This window comes from Colias philodice, chromosome 3, assembly GCF_061535455.1.
Source record: "Colias philodice isolate Cphi_HAF_F1 chromosome 3, ilColPhil1 Martin Lab GWU primary, whole genome shotgun sequence".
NCBI lineage: Eukaryota > Metazoa > Arthropoda > Insecta > Lepidoptera > Pieridae > Colias > Colias philodice.
In genome coordinates this window covers 13,573,553-13,598,158 of record NC_143088.1, presented here as the reverse complement: position 1 = coordinate 13,598,158, position 24,606 = coordinate 13,573,553, and the positions used below count along the sequence as shown (strand labels likewise).

The following is a 24,606-nucleotide window of genomic DNA, read 5'->3' as shown; positions in this document are numbered from 1 at the left end:
AACTTCCTATCTATAGTATTAACTATTAAGGGTACTTTCTCTTCAAGTGGCATTATAAAATTACACGCTATATAAGTGTGTTAGTTCGCGTTTTCTAAAAAAAATAATTACCTACAATACTATACTTAATGCAGAACCTGAACAAGTAAAATAAGTTCCATATTTCAGGCAATGCCTTATAATAGAGCGTCATAAAGAAAAATAACTGTAAATAACAATGAGCGAGGGGTGAGACCTATTGTATGTTCCAGATGGTTCCAGGGACGTAAACAAACATCTAAATAACAATTATTATCGGGACTGCTGCTGCTAAAATGTCACAAATAATGGTTAAAACTTCATAAGTCATAGATTAAACACCTGAATGCAATATATCAATATTTTTTTTACCTTTTGTGCTCTTTATCCCCATTAGGTAGAGCGCCTATTTTCAAAGTAGGTATGTATGTACTTTCATTAGTCACTCGATGAACCGGTGAAATATGTGTCATTTAAAACTAATTCTATGTAATTTTAACATGAAACACCCCGGACAAAACAAAAAATTGTAATCAGTTTAGGAATATTCATGAATTTATTGAAAATAATGCGTGCTTACCTACAGCTTGAGTTTTTCATGAATGTTGCCTTATTGACGAATATCAACAATCAACTTTTTGAATTATACCAATAAGAATTTCCATTCTCAGTCACTATTTAATCTAAAGTGATAATAATTAACAAAGCATTTATGTAAAATGTCAATAAATTACCACAATGGTGTCTTAAATCTTAAGCAAGCATATCTAATTCAAAGTCGATTTGAAGCAGTTTGTTCATAAATTGTGTTGTATTATAATTATGATTTATTTGTGGAGTAAGTGCGGCTAGAGCAGTGTAATTTATATAATTTATGCAATTTAGCCGGTCGAGCACGCGAGTCCGCCATAGAGCGACTCATTTACATACGAATAGCGGTGGGTTGCTCACTCCGCCCCTTCGCGTATTGTGGGTCAGCACAATAAACAATTATTTTTAAACATATTTTAATTGCAAGAAATGCAAGGATTTTGTACAATGAAGGTAAATGAGAATTAACATAAATTGCAGAAACAATTCGTTTACTTTTTAAACAGATTACTAAATAGTTTCCTGATAGCCTTATTTTTTGTTCCTTTATAATATGGTCATTAAAGAAAGATTATGGTCTTAACATAGAGTACCTACCTATGATTAAATATCGTAACCCCACAAACAAATACACTAAGTATAGTTTTAAGTAAATCTTATGTATAGTACCTAGTACCTACCTACGTATAGTTTATTTACATGATTTTGAGTGCTCTAATACTAGATACGTAAACCTTCTAGAGCTTCTTTATTTAATTTGTAAATGAAGATATTTTTGGTTGCATAAAAGACAAACTCGTCCCTTTGGCACTTGAATTTTACAAAATTAATCATCACGTTTCGCCACCAGTGACACCTTTTCTTTGCTATAAACCTCACGGAGCCCGAGACCTTTCCAACGAATGCAAAACCGTGGAAATCGGTTCGTGCATTCTGAAGTTATAGCGTCAGGAAGGAAAACCCACTTATTTTTATATATAATCATTAATCATCATAAAAATTGTAATAGACCTATTTAATAAGCCTCCAATATGAGTCTATTATTTTTCGTTCCTAAATAATCCTTTAGTTATTATAGAGAGCTTAAAGCTTTTCCTCTAATTTTAAAACTAAGTATGTTTTTACTGAAAAAGTAGAGAGTTCATATTCGATCCATATAGTTACCTAGAAATATTTGTTATATTAAGCAGAAAAATTTAAACTTTCTTTGAAAATCACTTTAATGATTTCATTAGGTATAGGTATGAGAAGAACCGGTGCCAAAATACTTAGGTTGATTCAAATAATTAAAACTACATAATAACTATACAAGCATTAATGCTGAATTTTTGAGAGATTCATAATCAAGATGCAAGGTGCAAGGTGCCTCGGATGCAAGACACCTTAAATCTACCATAAAATTGCAATGTCCACATTAAATGCATTAGGTACTTAAATAAACGAAAAGCAAAACATTTGGCAAATTCGATGAAATCGGCAACAAGCGTGGGAACGTCGCCAGTTCAGCTGAGCTCGTTATATTGAGACTGATAACAGATAAGACTCCATTGTTGCGACCCGGCTTTGTTTGTGTACTTAGAACGTTTGTAACTAAAGGATTACGCACTTGAACACTCTCATGAAAAAATCTTCTACTGTTATGTACAAACAATTAGTTACCGCTACAGAGAATGAGCATAAAAAATGTCTCAAGGAATGAGGTGTAGATTTTTTATGGGTGCTTCAACTAAGAAATTGCGGCATTGCCTATGAACTATACCTACACTCTGCCAGAGCTCCCACAAGTCAAGGGTACATCAGTTTGTCTATATTATTAAATTCATAATAGAACATGGGTGATCTATTCACTGGAATTGCTTTTCCCGTTTTTCTTATAGGTATCCCTTTCTATAATCTTTGGATACATTCATGTTTTTAATCAATCTCAGAAATTTTAATTGAAAAATACATATAAAAGCATCTAACCTCGCCCGATGGAAAACGATAAGCTTGGTCTATGATGGAGCATGTTTAGGTACCTACATGTAAAATGTATTCACATTATGAATTGAATTAGTGTTTGAAGATATCCTGATGATAGAGGTAAAGATATAAAATATGAAATGTCCTCAACGTTCGTCTTTTGGATAGAAAAAAAAATGTCGAACTAAGAAAGGCTGAAGTAGGTAATATTACTTTTGACTATTGATTCCATTATAAAAGTTCTCTGAATCTCTGAAAAAGTTTTCTGAATTTTTATAATAATTTATTTTGATTTTAATTTTATAGTATTTTAAGCAATTATTGTATTTTAGCCATTTTATTAGTAATTTATACCCGTATTTTTTATTTTGTTTTAAAATTTATATTGTATTTTTATTGTATTTTAATGTTATTCGTGCAAAAAAATAAATAAATGCAAAAAATGTCTCCGGACTATAATCCAGAGGTGGCGCGAACACCCTGTGATGACGGGTGCCTTTTTTTTTTAAATTATAAAAGTTCATGATTCATAAAATCAAGTCCCCTTTTGGAAGATGAATCAAAATCACAAACATGCACACGATGTTTGCAAATATCGGTTCTAAGAATCATTTACAGGATTTTTAAAATCCAGTCAATAATCCTCACTCCTGGTCATCGCTCCTGCCTGACAGCCTGCTATAAAAATATTACAATATAACGGAACAATTTGACTGGAATCCATACTACTTAGTTGCGTAAACGCCCATCATTGTAGACTTGCTTCACAATGTCACGTAGCGAAGGGATCAGCGACGCTAATCACACAGCGCGAGGGGTGCGAGCCACCCCTGCGAGGGTGTGCGTGTTCCAAGCGCAGCCTAATGGACAAGCTAGTCAACGTGCCTATCACACTACTATGTAATTTAAACGTTTGACTTTTTGTTATTTAGTGCATAATATGGTTAAAAGCTCGTTATTTTTGCAATTTATAGTACCTACGTAGATATGTCATGTTGTTTAGTCTCATATATAAAAATGAATCGCAAAATGTGTTGGTAAGCGCATAACTCGAGAACGGCTGAACCGATTTCGATAATTCTTTTTTTATTATATTCCTTGAAGTACAAGGATGGTTCTTATGTAGAGAAAACGTAAATATGTACCACGGGCGAAGCCGGGGCGGACCGCTAGTTTATTATGAAAATGTTTATATTGATGATAAATACAATAAATTATTGCAATAGAAGACTCTATTTTACTCATGGTTTTACTTTAATGATGTCGATTGAAAATAATAACATTCTCAGATCGACTTGCTGTAGAAGTCAACTTCAGTCTACAAAAAAAAAGAATTTATGTATCCATATAGGTACCTACTTTAAAATAAAAAGATGGTTTCAACAAAGTAAAATTAAACGCTCAAATATTTAGCAGATATTAAACATAACAAAACATACAACGAAATGATATTTCAAAAATCGTAAAGTGCTTGTAAAAGCCTTAACAAAGAGATAATTTAGAGGTTGGCTCCGAGCTTAACGGGCTAAAGTAATAAGTAATAAAAATCAATTAATAAGTAATCATACAGAGATAACTTGCAATATGTGCTTGAAACTTAAAACTGAAGTCATCTGTTTCGCGTTATCAACTCCCCTTAGCGGATTAGCGATCATTACTGAATGCTTTTGGTTTGAGAATATGATTTAAGCTGCTTTTGTTTATTTTGAAGTATTATTATGTCGGATTTTATTAATCGATCTGTGATTAACTTAATTTCCTAGATTAATTTTAATTCGTCATAGCCTTAAGGGCTCCACGATTTCAATAAAATTAAAATAATCATTTGGGAAAAAAACCTTACGGAAATTGTAAAGAATATTCACAACTCTACCTTTTTTTGAAACTCAAAAATGCTTCTAATTCTTGAAATGCTATAGGTAGACACAATATGCTAAATTATGACCTATAAGAAAAAAAAATTTTTTGGCATGACTTGGGGACCCTCTTTGTGAAGAATAGAAAAGCCTTGTCCGTTGGATTGTGTCTCTGCAGTACAATCACAATGTGTTCATAATCGTGTAAGGGTCCTATTCAACATTATTGCATCATAATATCCTCCAATAACCTTCTAGATTTTAAATGATATAATTCAACATTATAAACTTGAATAGTATTTAGCTACATACAATTAATATTCAACTTAAAATTGTAGAACATTTGAATAAATATTTCAAGGAAAAAGGTTTTTTCAAAATTTTATCACGTTGTTTACGCCAATTTTATTTCTAAACAAGTCAAATGATGATATGAACATTAATGTCTAATTTTATGTAGATGTATCTACATCAATATATGATATCATATGATTTGATGTCAAACTGCTTAAGTCAAACGAAAATTTTTAAATATTTTTGTATGATAGGAATTAAACAGATCTATTTTTCTAGCAAAAGTTTTCGTTGTTTCGTCTTCGAAGACGAAGTAGAGCAGCGTTTTATCATTACTAATTGTTCTGTGTTTTTGTTATTTGTGCGAAAATCACAAAACCAGCTAATAGCTTGTGATTCAAAGCATAAACATTAATGAGATTATGTTGGTATTATATGTTATTGTTTCACGATACACATACAGTTTCCCACGGTGCGCTCAGAGCTACGGAGAAGCTACCTGCTAAGTCGCTGACTGCACAAAGACAGTTTCATACGAACTGTTACTCACCCCTCACCCCTAATGACTTCGCGGAATATTACAACCTCTTACTAATCCCAAGGAATATGTTATGATTATTCATACTTTACTGTGAAGTACTGCAGTCTAGAATTTACCAGATTTACGCGTAGAGTTTTCTGTAGGGAATGTATGTAAGTATAGATTTGTTAACTTTAGATATTTCAGGGAAATTTGTTATGATAGTTATGTAGATACTATTACACTTTTGATTAATTAAAAATTTATGTTTTAATAAACGCTGGTATGAAACTTAATACACCTAGTTACTTGTTAATTTTTTTTTGTAATTACATATTTGCTACCTTCTATTAATCACATATACCTACCTAGTTCAGATATAGAAGGTAAACTATACGTACCTGTCTTTTCTGAATATTGTAAACGAATTAGAATTAAATTATGCATTATCTTGATAAGAATCTAATCTTTATGAGGCGAATTCGGTTCCTACATTTTATTTTTTGTACTTTTCGGAAAGCTCCTGTACCTATACAATAATGTGAATAAAGCGATGGAATAATATAATTTCGGTTCTTTAAATATTTACAAATTTTAAAAGGTACAATATGCATAACTTTTAATTCGATTATCTTTTCGCAACATTTCACTCCCAATATGGAGCTTGTCACGGCCCACTTTTGTAACAATTATATACAATGCTTATTTACAATACATTTAATTGGTTTATATTTAACCGATCGATATTAATTTATGATAATATAAATTGAAATTAATGAAATGAATGCAATAATTCCATTTAAGCAGGAATTCATTGTGCAGAACCTAATTGGTTCTAGATCAATTTAAGACCACTTTGTAACTAAATACATATTATATAAATATAAAAATAAGATAATTAATGAGAGAAGTTATTAACTCAGTCATGATATATACACTGTATTGTCATTGTTATCAGTAGGTAATGTAGTAGGTATAAGTAGTCACGCCATGTAAGTAGGTAGATAATGAGTATTGTATTTCTAAATAATTAGTAAACCTTATTCTAACAATTATTTAAAACTAGGTAGGGGAGAGCGGGGATGAAAGTCACATTTTTATCTTTTTTTATGTAACTTCCAAAATACGTTGTTTAGGAATGATATTTGTATACCAAAAGATAGTGTAATTATTCTGTTACAAAATAAATAAACGTATTTTTGTGTAATATTATCAGTTGTAGAAATATTTTGTATTTTCACTCTAAAGAAAAATGTGACTTATAACCCCGGGTCAGGCATGGTTGTCACAATGCCTAGGGTAGGTAGTCACGTACTAAATAACAGGCAATTTATAAATAGAAAGTCACACTTTGGTCTTATAATTTTACGGAATAATTTTTAATTAAGAACTCTTAACCAAATGAAACCGTGTCTACGGTCTTTATTTCAGTCTGAATATTAATCAATCACAATTTTAGCAAACAATAATAATCGTGAGTCAATATAGAGTCCTCAAGGACAGATGGACTTCCAGCAGGTTTGTTAGGGTGATTTTCCGGTGTTGATTGAAAATTTACGGCTAAAACAAACAACCTCAAAACGCAATTAAAGTCATCTCGCATACAGGGGGCTGGTTTATAGGTGACAACCAGCCCCCGAAAATTTGTGACAAAGAGCCCCATAACACGTTTTATGAAAATAAAATTGAAAATAAATTCCGATCAATGAATATCTAAAAAACTATACTACGATATTATAAAACACATTTCATCATCATCAAATGAACTGAAAGATTATTACTGTAAAACAAGAACGTATAATTACGAGGTTCGACACAGCAGCACAAAAATTTACTTTTGCTGTGCGAAAACAATAAACACGTGTGAGGCCCTCACGGCAGATCGGAGCGGTCTGACGCGAAGTTGGGACAGCGTTTTCACTGTATCGCTCTTGCCACGCTGTTCAACAGACTTATTCGATGGTTCAGTTTTGTGTTAAGACCGCTGTGACAAACAACCCGTGAGACAACCAAACCCGGTCTCCCCTATAAGCGGATACAGATAATTAGGTAGGTATATTTTTTTAATAAACATGATTTAGTTATAGTAAGCGATGGGAATGCAATGAAGACCTGTATAAGCTATAACTATTAATTTATGATGCTAATTAATGTAGGAATTAAAAATTACTGAATTAATTAGCCAAGATTTCATTATTTTGGTGGTATTACACAAAAATATTGATTCCCTTGTTTTACAGTTTAAAGGTTGTCTAACACACCCAAGTTCGGGGACAGATGTAGTCACATATGTTTCACTAATGGATTTAATTGAATAGCTAAGCAGGTGATTAGTCTTCACTCTTCAGAGACAGACCTAGATGTTTTGTGGAACTTACATACCGCCAAATGTCTCTCTATCATTTATTTGCCACTATACTAGGAGGCTTTAAATTAGTTATTATTTAAATTATAAGAGGTTGTTGTACATGCAGCTATTTTTATTGTTATGTATAGATATGACTACATTCAAAACTGTATTAACGTAACTCAAACGTAAGTGTATTGTGTGGTGTAGGTATTGTATAAAAAATGGTTGCCTGTAAAGTCGGTTTTACGGGCGAAGATTTTACGTGACAACGTCTTTTTCTCGATCATAGTTTAGTGGGAGAGAGACGCAAGGCATTCGGCGGGCCTCTCTCTCGTTCGGTGACCCATCGTAACGTTACCGAGCGTTACACTTTTTCATAAGTGACTCCCAGTCGCAACCTAATTTAAGACGTTGTCACGTCAAAAGAAGGAGTTTCATTATGTTTCTTATTTTATCTCAAATCTTGCTAGTAGTTTTAACAAAACTCGAACTTTTTTAGTAAATTAACAATCACTAATACTAAACCCATTATATTCGTTGTAAAAATTGTTATTTAGTATGCGGTAGGCAGAGCTGTGGCCCGTGGCTGGTAGCCGCTCACCATTGGTCCAGCGCTATCATCCCATCTACACGCATCTTATCGGCTCATCTTGTATCATTCGATCCGACGTACTTCCCGCGACTGTTTACACATTATTATTGGTTCATCCGTTGATTAACCGTGTAATGGGACAGAATTATTCGGATTTTATTGATTTGTTTTGTATGAATTGGTTATTTTGGGAATAAACTAAATTGTAGACAATTGTGTGGTTTTGTGATATTTTGTAGGTAGAGAGGCGTTAATGATCGACGTGCGTAATAACACGTAATAAGTATAAGACTAATTAATAATTATCAATAAAAAATAGCACCTGCACCTTTAATCTCTTCAATGTGTAGTTAATTATATATGTATTTTATAGCGACTATTTACTGCTATTAAAGCTGAAATTCCATTGTGAACTAAATATGTTACAAAAAAATTAATTCATTCATCATTTCAAGGTGTTTCCATAGTACTTAATTGAAAAACTTGATTGACTTAAAAAGAGCTTTATTAAAATCTTAGGTAGATAAGGGTAAGTCGTCAACGTCCAGACTCTGGCACCCACAGGCCCTCGGAACGCAACGTGATGAACGATATAATACTAGTTAGTGGTCAATAGGAACTGAATATAGGAAAATAAATTGGACCGGCCGCGGCGTACAATCGATAAGCCCGACCAGTACTGGCTATTAAGGCCAATAAGCGCGCTGCAGCGGCGCGTCGATAGGGTATCGTAGCGCTACGTCGTAGCTCGTATTAGCGGCCACAATTAACGTCCCGATTGATTTAAGCCAAGTACCAATTAATTAGAGACGGCCGCCATAAACAATGCTCCATTAGGGCCGCGGGCCCTCTCGTAAATCTCCACCCACCGCGGGCGCTCCGGGCGACGGAAAAGCCGGTTTTCCCGGGCCCGCCCCGGCCAATCGGCGACTTGCGGCCCGCCTGCTGCCCGCCGGCCCGCCCGCCGGCCCGCCCGCTCTGGGCCGGCCCCGCCCGCGCGCCAGTCCGCTCGCGGCCCTCTCGGAGAGCACACGCGTCTGTTTGTGTGAAGTGCCACTTAGTGCTGTGACATTTGTTTAGTGTTCAATACGTTTGGCCCCAATCAATGTAAGTTTTTATTTGTATTTTTGTGAAATTATAAACGACACCAAAATCTCCTCGATTGATCGTTTTTTCGTTTTCATGTAGAGCCAGCAGGCAGGTAGATACAATATGAAGATAATAATATATGTTACTTAGGTATATACAAAAATTTGTGCCGAAATAATGCCATACTTATTTGAAAAGGCTTATACCTACCTACATTAGAACTGAATATAAAGACATTAATTTATATTATGTGCCTTCAATTTTTCATCGACATGCTTTACAAAATGAACATATTGCTGTAAACTCTACATTTTATATTACTAATTAGCATAGATTTAACTCTAGAACTTTCACCCTGCACCAAGAAATGTATTAGTGCTTAAATAAACATAAAGACCTAAACCTACATTATAGGTAGACCACTGAGCTTTTGCACCAAGTTATAAGTTAAGTGTAGAAGAACTAAGGTAATTAAGTGAATGCTAACCGCTTTGTTTATTTATTTAAGTTTCACTTCAACGTATTTAAAGCACAATAATAAATATATCGACGTTTAAAAACACATAAAGTACATCAAGATATGCTAACACAAACACACAAGCAAGAAAACAATAAATAATTTAATTAAAATGTGCATCGGCTTGTAAAACTTTCCGACCAATTAGCTGCGAGTGTGCGTGTGTGTGCCGACAAAATACACGGCGCACACACGGGTAAATAACTTACAATAATAATAAGTAAGTTAATAGGTACAATTATACATGCAATAAAAAGGGCTGAAGATATGAAAAGGTCAAGCAACGTTTTCCATTTAAGCTCCATATTGAAAAAGGTAACGGCGCGACGCGACGGGCAGATTAATCATCTGAATTTAATAATTATTGTTTTGTTGATTGAAAGTCAGCAGTAGGTAAAAACCCACCTGAAAAGGATGAACGCACTCTACATTCAAAGCAAGAGAAAAAACTGAAACAAATGTAGAGTATCCAACTACCTAACTTAATCATGCCCGATTCAAAATCAAACATTTATTTATTCAATTAGACGTCTTCTAGAAGCACCTTTGAATCGTCATAACATACTTATTTTTAACATTTACCACCGATTCGGAAAACAGTATCTATGGAGAAGAACCGGCAAGAAACTCTATAGGTACCTAGTATATATATTACATATTTGCATAGGAATGCTTCTAATTCGCTCAAATCATAAATAATGTGCATTAGCAAATTGTATTAACAATTTGCTCTTCCCTTATCTAACAGTAGGTATTGGTAGTTAAGGCATCTAAGATTAAACAGTAGTTACCGTTAGGTAGGTAACTATATTCTGAAACAACTCTATATTTTACTGAAAATGAAATAGGTACCTACTGACATTTAATAATGTTCTCATTTCATTGATAAACTAGATTTCCGCCCGCGGCTTCGCCCGCGTTTTCAAAGGAAAACCCGCATAGTTCCCGTTCCCGTGGGATTTCCGGGATAAAACCTATCCTATTTGTTAATCCAAGTTATCCTCTATATGTGTGCTAAATTTCATTGTAATCGGTTCATTAGTTTTTACGTGAAAGTGTAACAAACATCCATACATCCATACATACATACAAACTTTCGCCTTTATAATAGTCATTGATAAATAAGAAATTTAAAGTTTAAATAAAAAAACAGTCTATATGAATTTGAAAAGTATCTACTGATTAATTATAGTCTCACGTGCATTCAGCAACTTACGGGGCTGATTTTCTTAAATACATGTCATTCAACTCATAACAAACTTCACCATCGAATATGGCATGAAACAAGAACAACCATCACAAATATTATTTTATCATTCTACTTTCTTGCACGGACAAGTTTTCAGCAGGGATCGAAATATCGGCTCCAAATTAAACATAATTTGACCAACTGCAATCGAGGCTAGTCCGCGGCAAATTGTTATTTCTTTTAGTTCACATTAGGTATATTTAATTAAGTGAGAATGCAAATGTGAATATTCGTATTTTTGGGTTACCTAATTGTAGAGCAGTCACGCAGTGGGTATACTAAACTACATTTAGATACCTATAGGACTAGTGCAATTATATTTTTCAAGCAAATTTCTATAGATATGTACCTATACGTTCACTTAGATATCAACCTACTCGTTGATATCTAAGTGAATCATAAACCTAAATGTGAATTTTTCGTCCAAAAGATGCATCTAACTTCCCATCTTGCGCTTCAATATCCTATTGATATATTTGTTAGCCTCAGATATGCTGCAGTGTAGTTCGAAAATTTAAAATAAGGTATTTGATACAAACTAAATATATTCTATAAATAATTTTATATGCGTATGTAGCACTAAAAATTTTGGCCTATGGCTGTAGTTTACTATTTATATACCTACATATATATTATTTTAACCGCGCTTCACAAGCCCTAATCGTAAAGAATATTCCATTCGTAATTTAACAAAGGAAAATCTTTGATTACGAGTAAAATATACATATTTTGCTTTATGATTCAATTGAACTACGTATATTATTATAATATAAAGATAATTATACGCCCTATGAAAAAATTAAACATCGTACAGATACCTACACTAGTCGTATGATAAAAAATAATTTGGAAAATCCAAAAGTGCACGCCTCATAATTTTTTTTTAATAAATATTTATTAATTATTATTTTTGTTTATTTAATAACAATTAAACCACATCGAATCAGACCCTGAAAAATGAAAGGGTTCTATTCCTGAGCATACTCAAGCGTAAGAGAAAAAAAAAGACTCGATTAGTAAAGTATTTCGGTCGCTATCGTGTTAACAAGAAAAAGGATCCGCACATACAGACACACGGACGTCCAAGACAGAAGTTTTTTAAACTGTTTTTTAACTAGTTTAAATAACAAAAATGACATCAAAAATATCATGAACGTTAAAAATAGTGTTTTTTCTTAATATGTGTGTGTATGTATTATCTTACAAGTGCAATGTATGATACATAAAGACATTTTAAGTTTGAAAAATCAGATGTTTTGCGCGAAGTGACAGTAGTACCCACCTCAACGCTTCGCTTATGAGGCGTGCAAAATTGTTACACCAATGTAACATTTGTATCTTCTCATAGCTCATTTAAATCGTCTAAAGTCAAGTCTCGAGCTCAGATTTTTCGAATAACTGTTTTGTTTTTATTTTACTTTTAAAGTATTAAATGCAATTTATAAATATATGAATAATTCAAAAGTTTATTCTTTTATATTACCTATAGCAATATTGCAATTATTGACCTTTGATAATTTATTATTATTTGTTTGAACATAAAGGTTAACAATTTAATTCGAAATAATACGTGTAGACAGTAGGTCCTCAGTCCTCGTTAACCTACCTAGTTACAAATTATAATTTGCTCTCGAAATAGGTTTCATTCGTAATGACGAGCAAAATATTATCATTTTTGAGGGACTGAGGGATATATACATATATATCTACTATATAATATACTAGCTTTCCGCCTGCGGCTTCGCCCGCGTTTTCAAAGAAAAACCCGCATAGTTCCCGTTCCCGTGGGATTTCCAGGATAAAACCTAGCCTATGTTACTCGTGGATAATGTAGCTTTCGAATGGTGAAAGAATTTTTAAAATCGGTCCAGTAGTTTATGAGCCTATTCATTACAATCAAACAAACAAACAAACAAACAAACAAACAAACAAAGTTTTCCTCTTTATAATATTAGTGTAGATACCTACCTAGCTAAGTTAAGTAGGTACATGAGCTTGTTATAAAATCATAGCTGCATTCAGCAATGAACTATAGACATAGGTAGGTAACTTATACATTATTATAAAAAAACAACCCAAATTAGACCTGTCGAAGCCATAATAAAGATATTTCAAAATTATTACTAGACACAAAATAGAAAGCAGGTGTATAAATAACATATTGTTTTATTGTAAATAAATTGATTTCTTACGACCCAATATACGACGCGTAATGGCATTCTTCAAATACATTATAGATATATTATGCGCATATCTTAATTGTGTCGCAGGAAAGTAATAGCGCGGTTTGTCGACACTCGAGACGAATGTCTCGAATTGCAATCTTATTATATGCACAAATAAGTGTCATATTCTAATGACCGGGGGTGGAAATGACACATCATAAGCGATTTTTAAGTTTAGAAAAATATACTAATTAATTAAATTTATAGGCGAATTATACGGGCCGCGTAATGGATTAATCTGATAGTACAAGTTATAAATAATGGAGTGGCAGATCATTATCGCGATCTGATATCGATAAATATTGCGTAATGCGCCGCTGCGCCTGTGTGAGTGTGTTCGCTGAGTCTGTGTGCGGCTCTGCGCGTGCGCACATTCGGGGAAAGTATAGCCAAAATATTATACAACATCAAATTCAATGACCTATGGCACGTATGACAAAAATGAAAAATTATGAACATTGATTAATAAAATAATTTTATTTTTTTAATCATCTCACTTTTAATTCCGTTCATAAAGATTATCAAATATTAAAAATAAATATTCATTCTACGAAAACACACACAGATGTAAAATCCCAAAATCAACGTATCATTGAAATTAATCATAATATCTACCGTGATAATATTATTAGACATATGATATACATGTTTAATTCAAAAGCTTAGGTAATTAAAACAATGACGTCTGTATTTGATATTTATAAGTGGCAGCTACCAACGAAGTTTTCTCCAGAATAATATTCAGTTCAAGGATTACACTTAGGTACTAATTAAGCTAATTTAGCACACAGCACTTGATTTGATTTTATACCAATATATCTTGAAGCACATACCTATCTAAAGAAAACTTATGCATAATAAAAGCGAAAGAGATTTCCATAGGCTTACAAATCACATTTATAGGTACTTATATGAGTTGTTTCTGAGTCAAGTGAGATAAGTGTCCACAACATGATGTCTCATTTACCGATCTGTTTAGCCAATAGAGAGTCTACAGTACATTCCCCTGAGTGCAGTAACGCGGGCATTGTTTAGGAACGGCAGGTACGAGGTAGGCTCGGCGCCAGGCGCTGGTCGCCGCATACCGCACATAGCTACTGCCTTACTCATTGCACTTGCTGATAGCAAAAGCTCTTGCACATAGTTACTAGATGAGTTCTTAGCTAATAAGTAAATGGTTACTTGTGGTGGATGGCATGTGGAAAACGTTATTAGGTATATTATGAGTACCTACCTATAGTTGAACGGTGCGTCGTAGAGCCATTGCTCTGTAGAGCAAACGAGACAAAAAGCATTCTTTTGTCGCGTTTGCTCTACATTTTATAAACGTAACTCAAAAGTACAACACGTTTGCGTTATGTATAAATTCAATAATATCGAAAACAATGTATAAGGTTCATGATAGAGCTCTTACTTAGAAAATTTTAATATTATTACGTACTGAAAATAGATAGCTCTACATTTTTCAAAACTACCTATGTATATTTTTCTGAATTACTAATTTACTATTTTATTGATAAAATTATTGGCTATACACTGAATTTACGTATTTTAATTTATCTTTTAGCCTTAATTAAATTGCAAATGTTTAAATGTGACATTTTCGTATGCATTTTATTATCTTCGCACAAAATAGACCGGGAGATATTGACACAAAATTTCGAGTCATTTGTAACAAGGATGGCGGTTCTACAGGGGTCTTAGTACGCAATGACAAAAAGAAAAATGATGGTGTGAACGCTGCTACCGGCGGCGGCTTAGTCGCGTCACGCGTGGGCGTTAGTCGAACTCGTCGGAAAAATAGCGAAAGTCAAACGATTTGTAACAGTATGGCACTTATTTTTCCTGTAAGTTTGAGGATCAACAAATATAAATACAAAATTCCAAAGATCTAGGTATTGGAAATCTTCACTTATATAAATTAAAGCAATATAACCAAATTCATGTGGGAAGCTATACAAAGAAATTTATGAATAAAACAGTATTGGGACAACTGTTAACGCCCCATAATGGAGGTCGAAAGTTCAAAGAAAGAGATTTAAATTTAAATTTATCGACATGATATACGTCTAACGACAAGTGACCAAACTAGCCATTGCCAGCGCAATGAAATACCCTAAAGTTTAATATTAAAAATACTTTAGGTAGGTATAGGAAGCAGACAAAATATTTAAAAACAAAGGTTATGTAACAAAACTAACTTATGTATAAAATAAAAAATGTTGTGTGGTTTTATGAAACCACGGTAAAGTGAAACTGTTCGAACGGTTCCGAACACTGCTTTGTGTAGCGCGGCTGCCGAGTAGGTATACCTACTCGGCAGCCGCGATACACGCGACATGCGCTACACAGACCAAAAAGTTTGAGACGATGTAATAAAAGTTTCACTTTAAAATATCCAATCGTTGCTATGAGAATGTAAGCACATAGACGTAACTTAGATTTTTCACTGTTTTTCAGTGGTCACCACTTTAACCTACTAGACTGGTAATGAGTTTTGACTTTAACATAACCTATAAGTACCTATATTACCTATATGCATGTCGGAATAAAAATGCTTAAAACATGGATATCCTATACCTGACCAATAGTAGGTACCTAGTCACGTCCAAACTGAATGCATGACGTCACATATAAAGTATAGTGTCCCTGTAGTGGTCTGTGGTATCAAGTATCAACCAGCTAGTTACGAGTGTATGCTTGTAGGAGGTCGGCCGGGAGCCGGGACTAGTTTACGGCCCCATAAACGTGTCACAGCGCCCGGCGACGCTCGCCACTACCTGCCGCGGCTCAAGCGACACGCAGCGCTTTTGTTTTAGTTACAAAAACTTGCACAATCAATCGTAAATCTTGCAGTTACTCTATTTCACATGATGAGGCTAATGGTAAAATGCAATTAAAGCCGTTTATATGGATAGATTTTCGACTGTTGCTACATTAAGTTGTTAGAGCTTCAATCGAATGAGTTATGTCGTAGGTAACAGAAGAGAAGAAAATATTTTTAAGAAAACTTACGTCAGAATTATTTAATATCTCCAAGATGTAGAGTAATAATTTGATAAAGCGACATTGATGACGACAGAGGGAGAGAAGATGATTCCTTGTTTCATGGAGATTTAATCAGTTATTAAAATATCATAAGCATGAGCATGAACTTGATGGTGAGCAAATAGAGGGAATCTAATCTGCAGCTCTGAAACCAAACTCCTGAAGAACAATCAGCTTCTATGCTTTGTTACTGTATACAATAGTTTACATTTCAAACGTCAGCTATCGTTTGGATGTCACACAAAGATCCAGTTAATTTATAACGTCCACAAAAAGGCCACTCCAGCCCTTATCGTGCTAATAAGCGATTTGCAGTTTTTTGTGCAATCGTCTAAGAATGCGATATTTAAATCAGTGAGATAAGGAACGCGCCGACCGGAACTCACTTCCTCTCTTATTGTCACTCTTATAGACATCAGTTGTAAATTGTTACTTTTGTTCCCTTTTACGTTTACGTTGAAACAATAGCATTGTAAAGTAATTTAAACTTTTTGTAATGTTACTTACGGTTATATTATATTCAGTTAGTTTTCGGTTATCTATTGGTGAATTTTAAGAGTTATTTTTTGTGTTTTATATAGTAGGGATCACATTACAAATCTATTAGGCCCGTCAGCACGTAATGTGACGCGTCGGGTCGGAATGCGGCGCTAATCCCGACCCGATGTTATCGCTGGAGTATCGGTGGTGTCGCCAACTTCCATAAAAACACAATCACACCGTTTACCGGATATTTGCACAATATCAAAACGTGTAGATTTCGTCAAGATCGTGCGATTGTTTTGAAAGATAAAAGGAAATTAGTCTTTCAATGTACGTGTGGGTAGATGTAGAAATGACGTTGGTTAAGATAAAATTTTTCGTATAATTTTTTTGGGAAAAGTGTAATAGGTATTTTTATCTTTAAAAATTTTAAACATCATTATTCATTATTTAAAAAAATCCTAAAAACCAAAAAGTCACTAAAAAGTTATAGCACCACTAATTGCAGTGATTTTACAGATTACCTACATTAGTTCAGTCATGCATCATGCCTCTCCTTTTTAATAATTCCTATTGTTTTTAGTATCACAATAGTTTATGTTAGAATATACCTACATATTGTGTCATTTTCCTTTTTAATTTTTTGATCCTTCGGCGGCTTCTTAAAAATATTAGCTTTCATCGATATTCATAACAAAATAAACTCTACATTAAAGGGTCAACGACCGTAACGTCCGCACATCCAATAAAAAAAATTAAAAGACAAGTTTATATCGAGAACATAGGACATCCTTTGTTGTTATAAATAGAATTTAACTATATTTACTTGACCGGAAATCGATGACGATCGAAACAATTGATATTTTTCCATTAATAGAACATACCTAATTAGGAATTATGACCCATAAATTCAGATTAATTCGAATTGCAACCTTTATTAGTATAATTAATTCACGTGAGGTGTCAAGCACTAATTATTCCCACACATTTTTTATTTATTGTTAGTTGTATCCGCTATAAACGGTATTTGTAGTGAAAGGAAGATCGAAGACTCTCATTTATCTTATTTATCAGCGAGTTGACATTTAATCTAATAAATATTGTACTTGAAAATTAAATACTTAATAAATATCAAGAAACAATTGAAAATTGCATTGCATAAGAATTTTTTATATTAACACATAGTAAAATGTCTTATTCACAGTTTAAAAAATGCCAGAACTGACCGGAAAACCATAAAAATCGTAATCACCAGGATCTTTGGCAGATTTGATACGATCTCGAGATAAGCGCAGGCGCCGCGCCGCTCGCTCGCACTCTTTGATTTAGAGTGACCTGACTCAACGTTTTTTTTTTTTCAATAAAATAATGTGGTTTATGCAACATGTGACCTCTAATTTCTCTAATTTACACTATAAAATATATCATATCGTAAACAAATATGAAACTTATTCAATATTTTAATATTTAATTAATTAATGAAGGCTCGTATTAGTGCATTAGCACTAATAACATTAAAACAAAAAGCACCTTGTAACAGATACGAATACATTAATATCGGTTTTTGTCAACCACACCGCCTCTTAAGTAGGACAAAAAATTTCCATCAGGGACTCACACTTGGCGACACTTCGGTAACTGTAGAGCGACTGTGCACTCTTGATATTTGATGCAGTTAAAAAATAATAAATTTCTCTATACTTTTGGGTTATCTTGCTCACTTACGAAGATATAGTGCGACTATAATAAGAGCAAAATGGTCGCTCTATGTTTGTTAATAAATTTCCTCTATTCTAAAGCATAAAGTAACTTATTACATTACATACAATTTTGTATATTAAACGAACTCAACAAATAAATTTTCACATCTTCGCAACAACTTTTTTTATCCTACAACATGATAAAATGCGTATAATTTGAATGTTTAAGCCATTTAGATACACTTAATATCTGTCTAATTGTTAGAGAGTATGCGATTACGAAGTCTAGTTCAATAATTGCGACAATAACATACGATAATTACACTACCAATAATAATTAAAAACTGGGCAAATAGGCTACATCTAGTTTATATAATATGTATAATTAAGTCTTAAAATAAAAATTTCCTCTCTCTAATTTTTATGCGAAAATTACATTTTGTATCACATTTACAGTGTGAATAAGCTAAAAATAGAGAGTTAAGTGCAAACTTGCGTAACAAACGGACAAAAAAACAACGTGAAATTTTGCACCACCACTATTCACAAAAATGTATTTGTTTGTTTACCTGACAGACGTCGAGTGAGTTAATCGCACTTCAGAAAAAACTCGTGGCGCCTGCACATTAGGGTAGAGTTATTTATAGGGATTAGGGACCAGCCGTCCTGCTCTCTCCCGTGGCATCCCGTGTGTCGGTCTCGCTCGCGCCAACAATTAGCCGGGCCCTGTCAGCGATAGCTCAATAAGTCGTACAATGGTTTTTTGGGTGGGTTTTGCGCAAGTTGGCTCGTGCCGGCGCCTAATGATGCGCCAGCCCGTGACGTCACAACAGACGGCCCACAACCGAAGGTGCCCATTATTCGACACTGACCGGCCTATCCCCTCGCCCCGGTATCGATATCATCATACGTCATTATAGATGCGTGACGTCAGTCGTCAACACGCTGTAACGTCGAATGATAGTTTTAATGGAGGTCGAATATTTATATACTTAGGTCCCATCGAAACATAAAACAGCTATACGCTCAGTAGGTACAATATAACGCAATTATTTTTAAGATTGTGTAATAGTAACTGTTTAAAATACACTCTATTAAAAAATCACAATGCTACAAAAACATACTGTCTGAATTTGTATAAATTTTAATACCGCAATTTATGGTTGTTATGTAAATGAATAAATTATTATTTTATATTGGATCGGAATCGATGTTTCCGGAGACATCGCGAGTTAATCGTGATGAAATTGTGTTTAGAAAGTAGGTATTTAATATTTATATTTTGAGCGATTCCCTTTCTCACGTTATTGGCATACGAGTGCAATGTCGCTTGTGTCCCGTTCGAGTCTCGTTTTGGTCACTAATTAAATGGGCTCTTCCGTCAGCTAAATGTTGCAAAATAAACGACAAGCAAATCCGGTTTGTGATTAATTGCTGGTTAGCGCTACTCGCTGACACGGCGACTTGTGTTGTATCTGAGCCTCGGCTTGTATTATTCTAACCTTTTGGAGCGTTATGACTTTTGGTATTTAGCATAATGCCACCACAGGAATCTCGATGCTCAGTAGAGTCATGTCATGAAATTCCTTTAGGCTTCGGATTCTTCATAGTGGGATCGAATGCTCGAATGTACAAATAAACGAGTGCTTGAATTTGTGTCTATCGCTTGAATGAAAAGAAATGACGTCATAACACTTTTTAGGTCTTTTACATTTTGTTTGATTGTGATGTGAGGTCTAGATAGTATACCGTTAGCAGTAATATTACTGGTTAGATGACACTTTAGCAGAATATTTGGTTCTAGGTCGCAATAGTTTCGTCACATCCTTCATTGCAAGTGCTCTAGGAGCAATTGGCTTGAACATTCTTCGCCGATCTCTTAATGTAAGTAAAATGAAACATCATTTTGGAAAGATAAATAGACAAAACTAATTTATCTGAATAGACAAAATTATCTTATCTTATTGAATACTAAATGATACCACTCAGTATAAAATTCATCCGAAAAAGAAAGTTTCTAGTTCCAAATATCATAGAATTAGTACATACCTATATTCTATTTACTACTCTACCGATTTCCTCAACCGACCTTTGTCATAAAAATGGTACCTAAATGTGTCAAATGGCAGAACTGCTCACTTAACTGACCACACTTCTGAACTGTAAGCATCAAATGATGGATATTCGCTAATGTTGTAATGCTAAGCGAAGGCTTTACTTGTAAGGCAGCTGCAGAGTTTATCTGATTGTCACCACGCAAACATTACACTTATTATACTACTTTATTCATACAACATGTGTCTGCATGGTTAGCTTTTTGAAGTGAAAACTTCTTTAGCGGCGTTGAGCACTTTTTCTGTAATGGGTATAAAATCTTAAACTCGCGTCAGGACACGTGACTTGATCGAAAAAGCGTAAGACGGATACCATTCCAAAATATCAAACATGCTCAACGTTAATAATCAAGTTTTCACTTCTGCCGGCACTCCCGGAGTGCAACCCGTCTTTTTTTTTATTTATTTCATTCCTATATTCTTTCCTCAGTCTTCTATTCTGATCTTCTAGATCTGCATTCAGAAATCAGACCAGATCATGGAATCAAAATTCAATAAGTTGCTACATTTCATTATTTTATCGAACACTGTGCAGGGTACAGTGTACACTGAACTTTCACTTTGAAACTATTTAAATAATTTATAAAACGATATGCCTATTAACACTTGCTAATAAACTCAAGCCTTCACAATCAACAACGAACAGCTCAACATTTTTATAAACTTCCCCACCATACAAAAACCACATTAAAAATCGCTTCATCGTTTGAACAGTAACATAAAGTAAAATTAAACGAGGCTATAAAATAATTAAGTAGTCTAAAATTCTAAATAATATATTATGTTCGCACCTCGCATTTCTTGCGCGCGGCGAGCGGAAGGCGCGGTGACGCTTGGCCTGTCCGCGTCGTCAACCAAGGGTCACCAATCACCATGCTAATTATAACATTAAGGAACTCAACGTTATTTCTCGAGGTCATAGATTCGTTCATATTAGTGGTTTGTTTTTTATTTGAAACGCTACACTACAATGAGATGAATAACTAATTAATATTATGTTGTTGTTTGCTTGGTTTTTAGTTTTTACGGAACTTTGATCTGTGAATTGGAAACCCAAGTACTTACTGCATATTTCGGTGATGAACTTGGAGATTCTTGATTTACGAAATAAGTTGATATTAAAATGCACTTAAGTTGTTTAAATATGTAAACAAAACACCGTTAGTATTTTGCTGTTATAGGGTAATTGCGCTGGTTTGCCGTCCAGTTTCGGTTTTCGTCCATTTGACTGACCTGCTACAATCACGTGCGTGAAACTTGAATACAAACCTACCTTCCCGCGCAAGTTTGCACTTTTTACGTTCCATAATGTGTAAGCAACAGTACTATCAACATGAAAATTTGATTTGACAAGAAGAGAGTTCAAAAAATTAACGTAAAAGTGGCCGCTTCCCATCCGTGCCTTGCAGATGTCATCGCGCGAGAGAAAAATTTGCCGGCGAGAAAAGTTCATGGTAAGTTAAATCACTGTTTTAGCTAGTTTACGTAATGTTTTTGGTACGTATGTTTAGATATAAGCCTATTAAACGCAATTAGAAGTGTTTATTATACTTTTTTTATAATATTCTTCGAAAAATTAAGTGGACGGATACTAGGTTACCAAATTCTCAAAATATTTGGTTTTCGTCCAAGTGGACGAAAACTCAAACAGCTACGTGAATATTTGTTAGGTTCTTTTTACTCTATCGGACCTTTAAAATACTGAATAGTTTCTCCCGAAGTGATCTTTATTGCTATTAGTTTAGATTTTTTGGTTTCCGTCCACTGCTTTGACAGTGCAGCCAAAATAAAAAAATATTTAAAGAAGTGGACGAAAACGAAATTTAGCTTTAAACGTTTTAGTTTTCGTCCATGAATGAGTATTGGAGTGGACAAAAATTAAAAATAGCTATTCTTTTGCATTACTTTTCGTCTTTTTTACGTATTGAAAAGTTTTCTATTCAGTATCTTCCTTATAAATAATAATTGGTGAGGGTCAGAGTGCTGTAGGTACCTAATATTGTCATTCATTCAGTCATGTATCATTCTCCTTATGTGAAGTAGAGTCAATTATTCGTAGCATAAATGGGGGTAGGTCAGACATAATACACTGTATTTTTCTTGATTATCATTCACTTGAGTATCATCTTTTATTCTAGGTCTGTTTTGCCAATGCAATATTTTTTTATTCTACTTACTCAACGTATCCTAAGAAAGATCTTATTGTTTTTAGATGGCCTCGAAGGAGTCTAAGAAAGCTAGAAAAAAAAACGCTACGTAGGTACACTGAAGAATCTTTAATAAAGGGATCAGTAAGACAATAATGCATAGTTCAGTAAGGTATAGTATAGTTTATTTTAGTAGCTAAAACGTATTATTATGGCTGTGTTTAATATAGTACGTTTCATTTGATAAACAAAGTATTACAATGAATATTTCTGTTTTGATGTAATTTCTCAGTCCTATAATTATTACTTTATTCATTTACATTGTAAGTAACGCATTCCTTTCTTCATTACGAATGATTAAACAGTCATCACTAACGCATATAAAGACTGCCAAGTGCTACATAGATCTCAGTGTTGACTAGTTATATTGATTATTATTAGTAAAACTAAACCTGTAAGGTAGTGAGAAATTGTGATGTTGATTAAATAAAAGTATATATTTACCTGTAATTGGTTTTTAACTTAATAATTGACCTACCCTCCTTTTTCTACACGGTGGTCGAAAACTAGCTTACACTAGGACGAAAACCAGTTTTTTTGGACGAAAACTAGCATATACCCTACTTTTGCAGAAAATAATTTAAATAAAAAGATACATCAAAATGATTTATTTTCACTTAATATCATCTTAAAGAAGACTATATAAGGACTAAATAAAAATATTATATGTTTAAGGAAGGGTGCTCCAAAATATTTATTTCGCATCACAAAGTTGGCAACTCCCATAACTGGACGAAAACCAGCGCAATCACCCTACAATATGGTAATTATCAAGTTTTTTTGTTGTATTTTAACAGTTTCATAAATTTAAATAAATTAGAATTTATCATGTGATACTAAGTCAATATAAAAAACAAAATGTACTAGTTCGTTCCCAATGTACGAGAGATTGGAGCAGTGGTGGCTCAGTGGTGAGACCTCGGACTTCGAATCGATAAGTCCGGGGTTCGAGATCAGGCGAGCGCGCAGGAAATAAATTGATTTTTCAATTTATCTGCGCATGTTGTAACAACACCACTGCTCGAACGGTGAAGGAAAACATCGTGAGGAAACCGACATGTCGAAGAATCAAAAGTTCGACGACATGTGTCATCCGCCAACCCGCACTTGGCCAGCGTGGTGGATTATGGCCTGTACCCTCATAGGAGGCCCGTGTCCCAGCAGTGGGAACGTATATGGGCTGATGATGATGATGATGATGATGATGATGATGTACGAGAGATTCAATAGGTACACGACTGACATGATCCCTTGTACGCCATTTTGAAGCATTTAACGAACATGACTTATCCCATAAACAAAGGGATTTACATCATACGTTGAACATGAGAAGCGAATATGGTTAATTAAATGAAAGACAGCCGCGATCCGAGTTTATTCTATCGAGAATATCGACTAAACCTCAGGTCTCACTCACACTGACTTATTAAACAACTTTTGCATGATATTATTTCATATGAACTTGTCATATTTTTGGTCCATTCAATCTCTGTATGTACAAGAATTAAGAATTTTTAAATCCGTACCTATTTGCTACATGGTTTCAATAGATGTTGTTCAAACACACCATCAAACCTAATATTTAAAATCTAGTTAAATGTCTACAAGACAGCTAAAAATAGAGAAATAAAAAATTAATGAATAAATAAGAACAAGCAAACAATGATTATTATTTCAATTAAAAGTTTTAAAACTCTACAACCGGCTCTATTGTTTACTACAACTTGTTTTTACGCGATTTTTTTAAATTTTTTGAATTGAATTAAGTATTTTTTATTACTTAACCAGGTC

At 33.8% G+C, this 24,606-nt stretch overlaps 1 protein-coding gene across 3 annotated transcripts in view; it reads left to right on the top strand.

The window, feature by feature from the left end:
* Nucleotides 1-9,201: 9,201 nt before the first annotated feature.
* LOC149490101 (uncharacterized) overlaps nt 9,202-24,606 on the top strand; it is a 47,809-nt gene continuing 32,404 nt past the window's right edge. For 2 of the 3 annotated variants that reach the window (XM_089714884.1, XM_089714882.1), the window contains exons 1-2: nt 9,202-9,290; nt 20,299-20,378. The gene's annotated coding sequence lies outside the window, so the exon portion shown is untranslated. The remainder of the gene's footprint in view (nt 9,291-20,298; nt 20,379-24,606) is intronic. The other variant, XM_089714883.1, reaches the window with a different exon arrangement.